We start from the raw sequence: 18,574 nt of genomic DNA on the forward strand, positions 1-18,574 counted from the left end.
GTTTCAGCGGATATATCCCCTGGTGTGTACGTTCCAGCGGATATTTATCCGCGGATATTTCCGAATTCCAGCAGATAAAAATTTGGGATGGGAATTTGGCGCGGATTTCAATCCGATGGTGTGTACACTCTATCGAATTAAAATCCGCAGAGGATTTATCCGCGGATACGGTCCGGCGGACCATATCCGCGGATAAATCCTATCGTGTGTATGGGGCCTAAGGACTGTTTTGTATGCTTCCCAGAGGGTCACTTGGGAAGAGACCGTCCCTGTGTTAAGATTAAAGTAGTCCACAGAGGCTTGGGTAAGGTCAGTAAGGATTTCTTTAAAAGACAAAAGTCCACGGGAATAATGCGGTCTACAAATTAGCGAATGACAAACGACTAAAACCGGGTCGTGGTCTAACCATGGAGCTGCCAAAATAGAGGCAGACACTACTAAAGGGAGATGCTTTCGCAAAACAAACATATGGTCAATTCTGGAGTGGGAATGATGAGGATGGGAGTAATGGGTGTAATCCCTACCCACGGGGTGAAGCTCTCTCCAGATATCTACCAGGTCATGACTTTGCAGTGAATGTGTAAAAAGTTTAACATCAGATGACAGAGCTTTGTGTTCCAAGGGATACTTATCCAAGGCAGGGTTCAGTGCGACATTGGAGTCACCCACCAAAAGGAGGGTGCCTCTTTGATGAGTCTTTAACAAGAAACAGACATGGGTGAGAAAAGGTCCAGGATTAATATTTGGAGCATAATATGATAGGATAGTGACCTCCGTATCATGAATGGTACCTTGTAGCAAAAGATACCTGCCTTCTGGATCAGCAATCTCCCTACTGCAACTAAAGGGGACCAACTTGCGTATGGCACCTCTCTGTTTAGTCGGGACATTAGCCAGAAAAACTTGAGGATATAAAGCATCAAAGTACTTGGGATATGAGGAGGATGAAAAATGAGTCTCCTGTAGACATGCTATATCCACTTTTTGTTTTTTGAAATATTTAAAAACTTTCACCCTCTTTTGGGGGGGAATTCAGTCAGGGACAACAAATTAAGCGTCATGGTACATGAGAAGTTAACCATCTATTGACCCTGTCCACCCACCGTGAGAACCCAGAGGAAAATAAAGAGAGGTAAAGAGGAAAGGGAACAAGAAAGGGAGAGAAATAGGAGGGCATACTATAACAAAAATAAAGACCAGGAAAACATTGAAGCATATGAAAGAAAAACAGCATGAATGCTACTAATTGTGAGACAAAAGGCCCACAAGGGGGGTCAGACTTTGGTCGAGACACATGTCTCGGCCAAGTGCCAGCACATGGGGGGAGCAGTGGTCCGCCGGAACCACAGGGCAAATGTTAAATAAAAGAACTGCATAACTTAGGCACAAGCATGATGCACCAACTAAGGCATTAATGAAAGAGCTTACCATCTGAAATTATGAGAATGTGTTCTTAAAGCGGGTCGCTCAGCCATCTCAGGCCCTACCCCACGATCGTGGCAGCCCAAGGCGGACGAGTGACCGAAACAACACGAAGATAACCATAAAAAGCTATGTTTACTGTTTTTCCTCTCCCCTTCCTCCTTCCAATAAAGCTATAAAAATAATAAAAAAATAAGGGGGAAGGAAAGAGACATATCAACGGTTTAAGAGGATTAGAAAGAACACAAACATGGCAAAACAATAACAATCCATATTAGAACCAGCCACCCTGTTTATGAGGGGCGAGAGTTTGTAGTTAGCAGTCTGCAGTGCATAGGCAAATCTAAAGACATATAAACAAACAAAATAAAATAAAACAAAACCTGATTTAAAGTTCAAATACTCCGCCAGCCAGTGGAGTATAACAGCACCTAGCTGCAGACGCAGTAACATGTAGCCAAGTGAAAAGACCCCGGCCAACCGAAAGGCCCAAACGACGTGCCGTGGGAGGCATTCAACATCCACTGTCAATCAGACCCCTAGAACCCAGGGCCACCATTTCACAGTTGGGGTGATCCAGGGAAGGGGACTATAAATGCAGCGTTCGTCATCAAATTGAGTGTAGACTCCACCCAGCGAAATAAAATAAAAAAACAATTGTCGACGGGGTCAGTTCCAACATTTTTAAATTCAAAAACGGCATACTGGATGATAACGAGTGCTTCTTAGGATGTGAGTCCGGAAGCAATAAAGTGCAGGCGAAGGACCAATCATTTGACCCATCAGCCTTTAGAGCCTCCAGAGAACCTTTGGGCCTGTAGATCACGCAGAGCCTGTGAGTCATGTTGAGCCCTCTGGGGGGGCCGGGAGACCTGATGCAAAGGCTGGGGTGGTCTGGGGTGAGGAGATGATGAAGAGGAAGCACCTCCTTGAGAGGGCGGTAGATCCAGCTGCAAATCTTGAAAGTGGCATTTTAGGTCGGTGGGAGAAGAAGCGTGGAACTGGCGACCCAAATGCGAACATGAGAGTTTAAAGTAAGGTGACCAGATTTTGAAAATTAAATACGGGGACATATTTTTTCTTTACTAGTAATGGCAACAATCAGCTACTCTCTGCCCGTCGCCTCCGCCCCGCCTCACAGCCTGTCAAGTCTTACTCTTCGGGCCCCGGCTACTACTGGGTGGGGAGCAGGGGAAGATCACTCTGCCAGGGAAGGCAAGGAGATAGGCAGGTGGCTGGCCGGGACTTGAGCCAAGGCAGAAGAACATGCGAGCGGAGCTGAATGGGCATGCGCCCGAAACTGAAGAAATATTCCCTCCGCTCCGACCAGCACATGATCATCAGAAAGGGGCACAGATAATAGAAAAAATACAACCCCCCTATGCTAGTAGGCACGGCGGAGCGGGGGTGTGTACAGGGCCGATCCTAGGGTCACATGCGCCTGGGTGCAGAAATATTTCTGGCGCCCCTATAAGGGCGTGGTCACCTTACTAACTCCTCCCCCTTTACAAATGTTTCTATGGCAACGATTCAAACACAGAGATGCTCTCCCTAAGGAGTTATCGTTACCCTGGGATCCTCCCACGAACTCTTAACAATAAACAAAATACAGGAAGAGAAGCAGAGTACTCTAATTGGACCTGGAGGGGGGGTCTCTCTAATGGACACAGAAAGGGCCTCTGTTAGAGAGTCTGTTTATAAAGAGCCCCCAAAGGAGATGGTCAGAGACTGCAGACATGGTACAAGAGATCAATGCAGCCTCACCAGTTCCCATCAAATGCAGACTTACCAGTGCCCACCAATTGTAGTCTTACCAGTGCCCACCAAATGCAGCCTTACCAGTGGTCACCAATTGTAGCCTTACCAGTGCCCACCAATTGTAGTCTTACCAGTGCCCAAAAAATGCAGCCTTATTAGTGCCCAAAAAAATGCAGCCTTATTAGTGCCGACCAAATTGGTTAGCACTGGTAGGCTGCAGCCTACCAGTTCCCACCAATTGCAGCCTACCATTGTTCACCAATTGTAACCTACCAGTGCCCATCAAATGAAGCCTAGAGGCAGAGAGAGAGAGAGGTGAGGCAGAGAGAGAGAGAGGTGAGGCAGAGAGAGAGAGGGATGAAGCAGAGAGCGAGAGCGCGAGTGCGAGATGAGGCAGAGAGAGAGAGCGCGAGATGAGGCAGAGAGAGAGAGAGAGGTGAGAGAGAGAGAGAGAGATGAGGCAGAGAGAGAGAGCGAGATGAGGCAGAGAGAGAGAGAGCGCAAGATGAGGCAGAGAGAGAGAGAGAGAGAGCGAGATGAGGTAGAGAGAGAGAGCGTGAGATGAGGCAGAGAGCGCGAGATGAGGCAGAGAGCGAGAGCGCGAGATGAGGCAGAGAGAGAGAGATGAGGCTGAGAGAGAGCGCGAGATGAGGCAGAGAGAGAGAGATGAGGCTGAGAGAGAGCGCGAGATGAGGCAGGGAGAGAGAGAGAGATGTGGCAGAGAGAGAGAGATGAGGCAGAGAGAGAGAGAGAGAGATGAGGCTGAGAGAGAGAGAGAGATGAGGCTGAGAGAGAGAGAGAGATGAGGCTGAGAAAGAGAGAGGGTAGTGGACAGAGAGGGGGGCTGAAAGAGAGGGGGGCTAAGAAAGGGTAGTGGACAGAGAGGGAGGGTGAGTGAGAGAGGGGCTCAGAGAGAGGATAGTGGACAGAGAGGGGGGCTGAGTGAGAGTGCTTGGGCTGAGAGAGAGGGTAGTGGTCAGAAGGTGGATTTGAGAGAGATGTGGGGCTGAGAGAGAGAGGTGAGGCTAAGAGAGAGAGAGGATTGCTGGGAGAGAGGGATAGGAAGATAGGTCTGTGTTCGTGTCTGATGCCAAGTACCTTCTTGTTCCGGGAGGTGCTCTGCTGCTTCTTGCAGCAGCTCCCTGGCAGCTTGCACGGCGCGCCTCCCACTCGTCCTCCTGCTGACTGCTGATGCTGGAGCCTGGAGGAGACATGTCCAGCGACATCACATCAGTGTCGCTGGCTGCTTTGAAATCTCCCGTCCACACCCCTTCCCAGGCACAGATTGGCTGCACAAGGGGTTGTGGGCGGGCACAAGGGGGTACATGGGGAGGAGGTGGGGCGGACTTAACTCACCTCCTCTTTCCTTCGTGAATACAGCGGGCGCCGGGGCAGATGTAGCCACTGCTGCGGGCGGGTCACGGCGCCCTCACTGACATGCGCTCGTGACTTCTAGCACGACACATCGATTGGCACGCCGCTCAGCAGCGCTATTTACCAACAGCGGCGCTGCGGCAGCCAACTCGTTGGCAACACACTCGGGACCAACGGTGCTCCTTTGGCGCCCCCTCCCCTGTGGCGCCTGGGTGCAGTGCACCCCGTGCACCCCGCCTCGGACCGGCCCTGGGTGTGTAATTCTTCTATTTTTTTTATTTTAATTCTGCACTGACTTTCTTTGAAATTACCCCTGCCCCCTATTAAATGCAATCTGGGGACAAAACCAGGGACAGACTTGGTCCGGGGACAGTGTCCTCAATCAGGGGACTGTCCCCTGAAACTGGGTGGCTTTGGCCAATTATGGCTCAGGGGGTTTAGTACACGCCCCCCCATATATGTGTTCCGGCTTTGTTAAAGAAAAGAAGTCAGTCAGACAGTTAGAGAGAGATAGATAGATAGATAGATAGATAGATAGATAGATAGATAGATAGATAGATAGAGACACAGGGCCAGATTCACAGAAGAAGTACGCAGGCGTATCTACTGATACACCGGCGTACTTTCAAATTTGCCGCGTCGTATCTTTAGTTTGAATCCTAAAACCAAGATACGACGGCTTTTGGCTTCGATCCGACAGGCGTACGGCTTCGTACGCCTTCGGATCTTAGGTGCAATACTTCGGCGCCCGCTGGGTGGACTTGGTGACGTTTTCTGCGTCGGGTACGCTAATTAGCTTTTTCCATCGATCCACGAAGGTACGCGCGGCCATCGCATTCTCTTACGTCGTCGCTAGTCGGCTTTTCCCGGCGTATAGTTAAAGCTGCTGTTTTGTGGCGTATAGTTAGATTTGCCATGTTAAGTATGGCCGTCGTTCCCGCGTTGAAATTTGAATTTTTTCTTTTTTTTGCGTAAGTCGTCCGTGAATCGGGATGGACGTAAGTCACGTCTAAGTTTAAAAAATTACGTCCTTGCGACGTCATTTCGCGCAATGCACAGCGGGAAATTTAGGAACGGCGCATGCGCAGTTCATTTGGCGTGGGGACGCGCTTCATTTAAATGAAACACGCCCCCTACTTGCCGATTTGAATTAGGCGCCCTTACGCCGCGAGAGATAGACTACGCCGCCGTAACTTACGGCGCAAATTCTTTGAGGATTTGAAGTTTTAAAATGTAAGTTACAGCGGCGTAGCGTATCTCCCATACGCTGCGCCCGTGTAGATCTCTGTGGATCTGCCCCATAGTGTTTAGTTTACACCTAAACATAGTACTCAGTGTTAGTGGACGTGTACTATTTAATTGCACATACACGCAGAAAGGCCCCGTACACACCATAGAATCCATCCGCAGATAAATCCCAGCAAATGGGTTTCAGCGGATAGATCCTATGGTGTGTACACGCCAGCGGATCTTTTTCCGCGGATATATCTCCCCTGGGATGGATTCCAGCAGATCGGATATTTGCTGACATGCACAACATATCCATCTGCTGGAGTCCATCCCAACGGATGGATCCGCTGGTCTGTACAGACTCACTGAATCCATCCGTCCGAAGGGATCCCCCGCATGCGTCGTAATGATTTGACGCATGCGTGGAATTCCTTATATGACAGCGTCGCGCACGTCGCCGCGTCATAATCGCGGCGACGGCGCGACACGTCATCGCCAGAGGATTTCGGCGCGGATTTCAATGCGATGGTGTGTACACACCATCGCATGAAAATCCGCCGAAATCCACGAGAGGATTTATCCGCGGAAACGGTCCGCTGGACCGTATTCGCGGATAAATTCTATCGTGTGTATGGGGCCTTACTGCACGTGTGCTATTTAATTGCACCTAAACGCATTAGCTGTTACTGCACGTGTGCTATTTATTTGCACATAAACGCAGTCGCTGTTAATGCACGTGGGCTATTTAATTGCACATAAACGCAGTCGCTTTTACTGCACGTGTGCTGTTTTTTAGCCCATAAATGCAGTCCCTCTTACTGCACGTTTGCTGTGTTTTTGCCCATAAACGCAGTTGCTCTTACTGCACGTTTGCTGTTTTTTGTGCCATGTCATTTTGCTTAGGGCCCCAGGGAGGTCAGGATCGGCACTGGGTCTTGTAATGACCTGGGGGGAGTGGTGGCGGGGAAACTCATGCTATTTTTTTCAATGATTTTTATCCATATTGCAGGGACCAAACATTACATTAAAGCCGCAAGCAGTATTAAATTACTTTTTCTGAAAGTAATCTCATGTTGTGCAGGGACATTTCTAAACATGTGCCACTACTATAGACACCCAGCAGGTACAATATTTAAAGGAATTTTTGTTTTTTGTTTTTCACTTTAAGCATCATTAAAATCCCTGCTCCAGAAAAAAATACACGTTTTAAAACTTTTTTTTTCCATTGATACATGTACCCTGGGGCAAGACCCGGGTTCTCAAAGACGTTTTCCAACAATAACTTAAATATAGGGCTTTAAAATGAGCACTTTTGAATTCGAACGTTCGAGTCCCATAGACTTCAATGGGGTTCTAAATGTTCGCGCGGTCGGTCTGTTCGAACGTTCTGGTGCGAACCGAATGCGGGTATGTTCGGCTCATCCCTACTGGTCACCCTAGTTTAAAGGGGAACCCCATCTATATTTTATCCCTTGAGATTGCAGAATCTGAAGGTAGGGTTTCAGACCCCGCCTTCTGGCAATGGTTACGGGGGAGAGGTCTGCAAAAAACTGAAGGGGGTTACCCTGAAAGGAAGAGAGGGGAGTTTTTGGGACTTTGAATGAGATGCATTTTTAGATAAACAGTAAGTATAAATAAAGTTGTATACGTGATAACCAGGCTCACACTTACCACCCAAACAGCAGGCCAAATTCAACTGTCTAACTGTGTATGTTAAAAGCAGAGGATTGGTTGCATGCATTTGCAAAGACATGGTTAAGCTGCAGGCCTTGCCACGGCTCTCTGCATTCTGCAGTCCTAACTAAACTTTTAAAGTCTCCTCAATAGAGGCATATAAATGCTGATGAGTAGATAGAGGGCAGGTGACGTACTAGGGGTGTGTCACGGCCCCTACCTATGATTGGTATAGTAGTAAAGAGCACTGGAAAAAAACGCATAAATGTATAAGGGTATCACAAACGCATCTCCATCCCAGTATAGTATAAAGAAAACTAGGATTGGGACTTTAAATGAGGCAAATGAAAAACATACGCCTCCATCCCTGTTGGTTAAAAGAGAGGAGTTTTTGGGACTTTGAAGGAGATGCGTTTTTAAGCAAACAGTAAGGCCTGCAGCTTAACCATGTATTTGCAAATGCGTGCAACCAATCCTCTGCTTTTAACATACACAGTTAGACAGTTGAATTTGGCCTACTGTTTGGGTGGTAAGTGTGAGCCTGGTTATCACGTATACAACTTTATTTATACTTACTGTTTGCTTAAAAACGCATCTCATTCAAAGTCCCAAAAACTCCCCTCTCTTTTAACCAACAGGGATGGAGGCGTATGTTTTTCATATGCCTCATTTAAAGTCCCAATCCTAGTTTTCTTTATACTATACAGGGATGGAGATGCGTTTGTGATACCCTTATACATTTATGCGTTTTTTTTTAGGGCTGGGGAAATTAAAGATTAATTCCTCGATTAATCTTTAATTTTTTTGATCGATCAAAATTCTTTTGATTGATCAAAATTCTTGACGTCACCGGACAGCCTGGACAGTGAGACTTACCCTGTTGGATGCGAGCAAACTGCACCCATTGGATTGAGGTACCTTTGCATCTGTGGAGCAGGAGGATGCATCAGGCTCCATCAGGGGAAGGGGGAAAAAATAACCATTGTTTTCCTGTCCTAAGCAGTTTTGTGCAGACAATTCTTTGTGTATCGGCAACATCTGTTCCGTGCAAAAGACTGTTCAGTTATTCAGGGTATATTGTCAATAAAATGCAATCATGTCTGGCTAAAGTGATGCCTACTTGCCTACTATAAAGTGACTGACAGTCAATATACTAGATACCTTTTATAATTAAAGTTAAACTAACTTTCTACGTTTTTCTTAAAGTTTAATAAGAAAAAAATAATTATGTCAGTGCTACAGTTTGAATTTAAAACGTATTTGTGTGAACTGTGAAGTTAAGTCATGGATTGTGGAAACTAACTAGTGTCGGGTGATTGTATATAGTGTATACCACATTCACTGATCTCCTTGCAACTGACTAATGCAGAGTTGCAAGGAGATCAGCTAAAAGTAGTTGGATCTGTATGTGCGTTATAATTAATCGAAATTAGTCGATTAATCGATTAAAAAAAAATTGATTAATCGAACACGAAAATTTTAATCAGTAACAGCCCTAGTTTTTTTCCAGTGCTCTTTACTACTATACCAATCATAGGTAGGGGCCGTGACACACCCCTAGTCACATGCCCTCTATCTACTCATCAGTATTTATATGCCTCTATTGAGGAGACTTTAAAAGTTTAGTTAGGACTACAGAATGCAGAGAGAATGAGAATGAGAATGAGATGCGTTTTTAAGCAAACAGTAAGTATAAATAAAGTTGTATACGTGATAACCAGGCTCACACTTACCACCCAAACAGCAGGCCAAATTCAACTGTCTAACTGTGCATCTTAAAAGCACGGCTCTCTGCAGAGAGCCGTGACAAGGCCTGCAGCTTAACCATGTATTTGCAAATGCGTCCAACCAATCCTCTGCTTTTAAGATACACAGTTAGACAGTTGAATTTGGCCTGCTGTTTGGGTGGTAAGTGTGAGCCTGGTTATCACGTATACAACTTTATTTATACTTCAAAGTCCCAAAAACTCCCCTCTCTTTTAACCAACAGGAATTGAGGCGTATGTTTTTCATATGCCTCATTTAAAGTCCCAATCCTAGTTTTCTTTATACCCTGAAAAGAAAGATCTTGCTGATCCCGTGCAGATTGCAGGAGTTTCTCCTTAGTCCGATAATAGTGGAACTTAATGATGACATCCCTCGGGGGGGCCCTCTGAAGGTTTAGGAGCAAGAAATCGTGGATACGGTCGAACTCCAGTCTCTCCAAAGGTATCTCGGGTGCCAATTCTTGAAAGAAGGCTGTAGCCATACCCTGAAGATCGGTAATGAATTCTGGGAATCCACGAATACGGAAATTATCTCTGCGGGCCCTATTTTGAGCATCTTCAAGCTTATCATGCATAACCTCTAATTCAGCGGACAATTTATCAACCTCCTCCTCATGGCCCTCAAGCACTGTGGTTGCAAAGTCCATCCTCTGTTCTAGCTGATTAGTGCGGTGGCCTATCTCTTTAAGATCTTTAACAAGGTCAGAGGAGAGCTTGCGGGAGGCCTGTGTAATCTCATCCCTCACAATAGCACGAAATCTGGTCAGCAAGGCATCAGAATCAGCATTCAAGGGACTTACCAAGTCCGCAGGGAATTGAAGCAGGCTGTCTGCAGGAGAGGACGGATCAGCCACCGAATGCTGTGATGACTCATCATGCTCCGGAGGATCGGGCGCCATTTTTATTTTGCATTTCCCTGAGGCTGGGGAAGATTTGGGCTGATTTGAGTACCGCTGGCAAAACTTAGCCGAGCTGTACATAACCGCCAGATGCCCGAGGGACTCTGGAGTTGCAGGAGATAGGTGGTGAGTGCAGCGGAGCGGGCTGTGCCGTGTTAACCGCAATGTATTGTTCCGACGGCACGGAGCAGGGAAATCAGGCAGCCATCTCCCTCGCTCGCGCGCATGCGCCCCAAATGTTACATTTTTAAATCGTTTTCTTTTTTTTTTTTAAAGTCAAGCAGGCTTGTCATCTATGTAACAATACCAAAAGGTACATCAGCTTTCCTAGGTAAGGTGAGATTCAAACAATATGTCTAGAATGCCTCAGCAGCAGTGTTTTGCGGGTGCTTTTAACCCTTTATTTGGTCGCTATCTGGGGTTAAAATCGCGCCGCTAGTGCCCGAAAGGCACCACAAAAAACGACAGTAATGTGCAGCTAAAACTAAACTGAAGCTTTACCACCGATGTCCCCGCGCTGGCAGTGTGAAAGGACTCTTATAATAAATTCAGAAGAATGTTTTACTCTTCAGATCTGTTTTTACAGACCACCCCCCAAGTCATTAATCAAATTAAACTCACTCAAATAAGCCTTATTCTATAGGTAAAGTGCAATAAATACTTATACTGTACATTTTGGGCTAATATAATAAATTATTACTACTAAAAAAAGAATGTGAACAAAGCACCCATTTGGACCTGGACCTCCTATATGGCACAATCACCTGAAGAATGAAGGTGAACATATTCACATGTAATTCTAATCAACATATATTTATGATGTGAAAACAAGGTCCGTCATATCAGTCAGAGACACATTAAATGGGCACATGACTTGGCAAGTGTGAGGAAATTCGGAAAAATCTAAATTAAATCAATATTTGATGTGACTACTCTTTGGCTTCAAACCAGACTCAATTCTTATACTTGTTAACTTTGTACAATTGCACAAAGTCAGGGATTTTGTAGGGTTAGAGTCAGGTGTATGATTAACCAATTATACCAAGCAGGTGCCAATGATCATCAAATTCATATGTAGTTTGAAACATAAAAACAGATGTGTAGGAGCCTTAAAACTGTCTGGTGATCAACTAGACTCTGCTACTAAGGTGGGGTGGTAGAAGACAGTTTCATGTCACAGGTCATACACCATGGAAAAACTAAGCACAGAAACAAGACACAAGGTAGTTATACCACATCTGCAAAGTCTTTGCCAGACAAAGATTTTAAAGCAAACTGTTTAAGTTCTTTTGAAGAATAACAAAGAAACAGGAAGAATCCACAAGCCAAATGGTGCCAATCTCTGCAAATTGATCACACCTGATGTACCGACGGCCTATCTAGTTTCTATAGACCCTAAGACCCCTTTTACACTTGGGCGGGGGCAGTAGTCAGCCAAGGAAATGCAAGTTAATGCAGCAGATAAAATACACATCATGCTTAATTCCAGCAGTGCCATCAGCACAAAACTAGTGGTAACCAGTAGGACCAATGGACACCCATCTACTATATGGAGAAGTCTGACCAGAAGTGGCCTCTATGGAAGCAAAAGCTATATATCTTATGTGGAAACAAGGCTAAGTGACTCAATTATGCATTAAAACAGGAACTAAAGCGCAGAAAATTGCAGCAGGTGCTCTGGACTGATGAGTCAAAATGTAAAATATTTGGCTGTAGCAGGAGGCTGTTTGTTTGCCAAGGGGTTGGACAGTGGTACAATAATGAGTAGCAGAATTTCTGCAAATGGAGTTGGAGATTTTGTCAGGATCAATGGTGTCCTTAATGTTGAGAAATACAGGCAGATATCCATCATGCCATACCATCAGGGAGGCGTGAAAATTAGCCCCAAATATATTCTGCAATAGGACATCGACCCCAACCATACAGCGAATGACATTAAGAACTATCTGATCTCAACAGCATCGAGCCTGTCTGAGATTACATGAGGAGACAAAAGATTTGATGCAGCCTACATCCACAGATCTTTGTTTAGTTCTCCAATGTGTTTGAAACCACCTATCTGGCGAGTTCCATGTGTTCCATGTTTGTGCATAAGCACTGTGTGTACCTAGAAGAATTGTTGCTGTTTTGAAGGCAAAGGGTAGTCACACCAAATATTGATTTAATTGTAATTTCTCTTCTGCTTATTTAGGAGGATATACAAGGATTAACACTTCTACTTCTGAAAACATTCTTAATTTACAGCATTTTTTCACACATGCCTAAAATCTTTGCACAGTACTGTATATACATATATTGTATATAACCTAGAAGGTTTAAATATTTGGAATATGAGGTCAATCCTTAATGTAACAATAACAGTAGTAGCAGTATGCCTAGACTGTTAGTCCGTCTACATAAGATTGACACATTTATAATTATCTGTACGTGGACAAAACAATATTTATACCAATCTGGAAGTGTATTGCTTATGTTTTGTTAGCTTGTTGAAGTTTAAATCTGTAATAAATGTATGTTTTAACATACATATGTTAATTTGGTTCTTGTGGTCCCATTTTTGGGCTCCCTCCCTTTTTGGGCTGAGAGTAATATTTTTTAATGAATCTATGGTACCCATAGAAATTATGTGTCTCGTGATTGATATAAACCCATCTATTCTTGGTTAAGCAACTAATCCTTTATCGCTCTTTTCAAAAGTTAAAAACATGCCATGGCGGAACATACATTTTTAGCTATGGTAAAAAAAATAGTTCATTTAATAGAAGGAGTTAAAAGTTACTGGAACTTTTGTAAGCAACAAAAATCATCCCATGCACGCAACCACACTATCCCTTCTTAGGCATCTGAAGCCATTAAATAAATATAAACAGTTATAATTTGTTCATGGGAAGGCAGTTTCCACTGCCTAGCCTGCCCAATGCTGGGACATATTTTTTTTTAGGTGGAGACTGTATCTGGCCTAGAGAATGATGGCCGTATGTCTAGTGAATGCTTAGAGCTGGAGACGGACTAGACGGACTAGAAAGAGTGGCTGTTATTGTCTTTGACTAGATCCCATTTCCAGCTTTCCACATGCCTAGGATTGTAACTCTGCAGATGGTATAGCTCCAGGCAAGCTAGACAGTGTAACCCATCTCTTCATGAGGAGAGAGGTACATACCAAGTCTAGTTTTTGGCTGGCCAGCCTGTTGGCAAAATTTGAATTTTTAATTTGAAAGTATGCATATCATTTTAAGCCACTACCCTGTGTAAAGAACACCACATTAAAACTCTTATGCCGCGTACACACGATCATTTTTCGGCATGAAAAAAACGAAGTTTTTCGGCATGTAGAAAAAACAAAGTTTTTCCAACTTCATCATTAAAACGACGTTGCCCACACACCATCGTTTTAAAAAAATGCTCTAGCAAAGCGCAGTGACGTACAACACATACAACGGCACTATAAAAGGGAAGTTCCATGCGGATGACGCCACCCTTGGGGCTGCTTTAGCTGATTCCATGTTAGTAAAAGACGATTCGCGCTTTTCTGTCTGTTACAGCGTGATGAATGTGCTTACTCCATTATGAACGGTAGTTTTACTAGAACGAGTGCTCCCATCTCATAACTTGCTTCTGAGCATGCGCGGGTTTTTAACGTCGGTTTAGCCCACACACGATAATTTTTTACAACCCGAAAAACGACATTGTTTAAAATGTCGTTAAAAAATGCAGCATGCTCGAAAACATTTTTGGTCAATTTTCAGAAGCCAAAAAATGATGTGAAGCCCACACGCGATCATTTTAAATGACAGTTTTTTAAAACGACGTTTTTTTCATGCCGAAAAATTATCGTGTGCACGCGGCATTAGAGCCTGAACAGTGGCAATTATCACAGCATTACCAGTTAACTTCACTTACCTCCACTGTGCAGCTTGTTTTGCACAGAGTGGCTCCAATCCTCGTCTTCTGGGGTCCCTCGGCGACTGTCTCAACTCCTCACCGCTTCTGATACCCCCCCCTCTGGGGAACGCTCCCCCAAGGGGGTTACCTTGCGGGCGTGCTCCAGAGTCCTGTATTCGGCATCCATAGCCACCGCCTACAGGACTCGGCCCCACCCCCCGGCCCTCGCGTCATTGGAGTTGATTGACAGCAGCGTGAGCCAATGGCTGCACTGCTATCAATCTATCTAATGAAGAGCCAAGAAGACCGAGCCGAGATCAAGCGCGTTCTCTACGAGGGACTTTCGAGGGTTCAGGTAAGTAAACCGGGGGGCTGGGGGTCGGTAATAGTCAGATGTTTTTTCATAGGATGCATTAAGGTGAAAAAAAAACATGAACCTTTAAAACCCCTTTAAGGATTGGATATTAATCATAACCACACCCATACATTCAGGCCACGTTTAATTTGCATTTTCAGCGTGGCATGCTACATGTGTCACAGGATAATTTGTTTTGATTTTAGGTTTGGAGCGGGCTCATAGGTTTATGATAAATTTGCTGGTCCCTGCCCAAGCCACAAGGAATCAGTATCTCACATTAATTTCCACATGTCAATAAACCCACTTTGGAATGCAATATATTTTTGGATGGATAAACACGAAGCTCTATAACACTGTGTGACACTAGTCTGACTTGCACAACACAAACAGAATATGTTCACAGTGAGACAGTAAACAAGAGGAATGTGCTGCCAAAGGATGTGGGGTGGGTGGACACATAAGATATTTAAGAAGTCCTGGTATTTTTAGTTATTTATTTATTTTTTTAGAACAGGAAGGTATCCAAAACTCTAACCACTTTAACTATATATAGGATAATGTTAACCAGAAAGAGGGCTCAGTTATTTAAAGAATAATACTGAATTTAGTTTCCCAAGCTGGGACAAATTAGAGCTGGCTATAAGAAGGTTCATGTTTCTTTTATCCTGGATGAATAATCATATGTAAGAGAAAAATTCTTGTTTTGACTTTTTTCAAGTTTAACAGCGTGGAACATAATTATATTATAGAAAAGCAAGATGGGAGTGCTCATCATAGGACTAAAAACATTGGGGCAGATCCACGTACAGCGGCGCATTTATCCGCCAGGCGTAGCATATCTAAGATACACTACGCCGCCCTAACTTACTTTTTTTTTCAAATCCACAAAGAATCCACGCCGCAAGTTACGGCGGCGTAGTGTATCTTTGGCGGCGTAATGGCGCGCCATTCAAATCTCTGTGATGGGGGCGTGTTTTATGTAAATACGTCGTGACCCGACGTAAACAACGTTTTTTTTAACTGCACATGCGCCGTCCATGGGGGTATCCCAGTGCGCATGCTCGAAATTAACCCGGAACAAGCCAATGCTCACGACGGTGACGTCATTCTACGCAAATCCCTATTCGCAAACGACTTACGCAAACGACGTAAGAAATTCAAAATGCGAGGCGGGAACGACGGACATACTTAACATTGAGTACGCCACCATATAGTAGCCTTAACTATACGCCGGAAAAAGACGAACGCAAACGACGTAAAAAAATTCGCCGGCCGGACGTACGTTCGTGGATCGCCGTAACTAGCCAATTTGCATACTCGACATGGAATTCGACGGAAACGCCACCTAGCGGCCGCCGAAAAATTGCATCTAAGATCCAACGGCGTACTAAGACGTACGTCTGTCGGATCGATCCGAGATGCTGTCGTATATTGTTTTGTAGATACAAAACAAAGATACGACGCTGGAAATTTAAAATTACGCCGGCGTATCAATAGATACGCCGGCGTAATTCTTTTGTGGATCTGCCCCATTATTGTTATTGTAAACTTAGGTAGCAAACTGGAACTCCATTTATATGTATATACATTATATTAATCCCCCAGGGTGGATACAAAAAAAATCAGACAAGTACCTTGGGTTTCTCTAAAACAGGAAGACCTCATACTAGCAGTGACATACATGCATTTACATGTATTTATAGGACGTTTCTAAAAATGAATAGAGAAGTAAAGTCAAACAAGAGACCCGGCCTAGACAGGTACACAAAAAATGTATTATGAGAAATATTGCAACCTACTTCCCCACCTTTGGTAGAAGCTGTAAACGATTTAAGACATGGACACCGATTTTGTTCAGAATTCCTCCTACCATTGGTTTACATGATCCCAAAACCCCACACGTGGATACAATTAGGTGAATTTCTGTCAGATATCCTTGCTAAATGTTGATATTAAATTACTGGGACATGCCAGGACCTGTTTTCAGGGCTGCGTGGAACCAGGCATTTATGCACATGTGGTGGACTTGCCCAAATGTCCAGGCCTTGTGCACTCAGGTCCATAATATGCTACACATACTTTTTGCGGTTGATAGTTTGATGGTGCCACGGTGTGTCTGCAACCAGATGGATTCTCTCAATGCCAATTTAGGCTAATGATCTGTATACTCAGAGCCACCAAGCAAATTATAGCCAGAGCATGGCTGACAAACACTCTCTCTGGAAATGGTAAAATCGAAGGTACGCTGGATGCTCATGAACAATAAATTGACTGCTAAACCTACTGACACCATGCAAATCTTTCATAAGACCTGGGAACCATATTTTGTTTTAATGTACGCCTGCAAACTTTGATCGCTGTCTTCTAGATCTGTAAGCAGTCATTCTACTACCTGAAGCTGACAGATACCATTAAGCCTTTCAATGCTCCTCCTCTCCTCACTCCTGCACCACCTGACACCCCCCCCTTCTCTTTCTACTCCTCAACCTCCTTCTTTATCTTCATTTTATACCTTCATTTTCACTTCTGTTTCTCTCTCACCTGTTAATTGCACATGAGTTGACACTGTGCAAGGGTCCTACAGTCATACACCAATCATTCTTTGTTGCATTATGCTGTCTACAGTGCCTGACCACTATTGTATAATTAATTGCCCTGCGTGCCTTGTTCAGGTTTTACACATCTTTCATTGACTTGTTATGTGCTATTTTGTGAAAACAAAATGTTTTATTGAACAGAAAGAAAAAGCACTTGATGCTCCGAGTTGGTGCTTGCTCCTAACTGAGGTCCGACTGATGTCAAGAACCAATAAGAGTGGTTCCTAATCATGTGACCAGTATGTCAATCCTGAAAGAGTGATCACATGCAGTCCGGAGGCTTCACTGACAAAAAATAAAGCCTACACTGCCACCGTCAGGCTGTAGTGTTCCTCTATGGTGCCATTTATTATTAGTGTAACTGTCAGAATTAATTGCACTAATACAAATAATAAATTAATTAAACAGTGGAAAGAATCACAGTTTTTGTTCTAAAAATATATAAAAATATTTTAGACATGCAAATTAGCCACAGAGTTACTGCTAACCTAATTGACACAGGCTGTTTTTGCTAAATTTGGCCTGGGCATTCAGACATCAATGACCTCTGGTCAGAAAAGAATTAGAAAAGTGGCAACAGTCTTTTTCTCTCATTTTGTTCTCATATGAACAGTAGTAAAATTAATATCTAAGAAAAAGCAATGTTACAGATATCATTTTAAAATGATTTAGTAATTGTCAATATTGTAACACAGAATATTGTTTTTTTGCACCACAGAACATTATTTCAGTAGGAGATTTCACTCTCATTGTATTGTCCCTTTAATGCACACCATAGGGAGTGATAATACATTCTGAATGCTGCATATAAAATATAATAGTCATACCAGTATGCATTTGATCACATTACAGAGCAGGGCAAAATCAATGAGATCCACATGTGAACTTACATTATGTCAGCATACTGTAGCAAAAATAAAAATGTGAGAAAAATGTTGGACAGAGACAAGCCAGCCCTGCTGGCAAGAGCACTAAGCAAGAGGATGTAGCGTGTCTACATGCAAGAGTGTCTGGGTCTGGGTTGTACTGTACCAATGCTACAATCCAACATGAAGACAGGTCAAAGTAACATTTGAACATAAATAATAAGAGAAACTCGCATTCAGTATATCAGAGAGATTGCAGCACCTGACTGTCTGAATACCGGACATATACAGAAAAATTATACAGCAAAAAAAGGTATCCCACAAATAAATAAATATGCCTCAAAAATTCAGTTCATATACAAAATGTAATAACTATAAATATAAATAGTCCACAATTTATGTACAGTATATAGAAAGTCCTTACTTCAGCAGCAAATTGTTGCCTCGTGAAATAGGATGCTCACAGTGCCAATCTATTTAAAAAATGCTCCAGTGCTCAGGTGCTGTCCCTCATGTACAGCCTATTACTGGACACTGACATCTCAACAAAGGGAGATCAATTGCATTTTAATTGTAACCAATCAAAAACTCCACTGGCACTCCGTATTAGATCTAACCCCCAGCCACACACCACTTAGCAATCAGATTATAAAACACAGGAGAGGCCTCATTGTGTAGTACATTATACAATTAGTTTTAAAAAATAGATAATGCACTTACATAGCAAACAGTAATATGAACACTTCAA

Source organism: Rana temporaria, chromosome 11, assembly GCF_905171775.1.
Source record: "Rana temporaria chromosome 11, aRanTem1.1, whole genome shotgun sequence".
NCBI classification, from domain to species: Eukaryota; Metazoa; Chordata; class Amphibia; order Anura; family Ranidae; genus Rana; species Rana temporaria.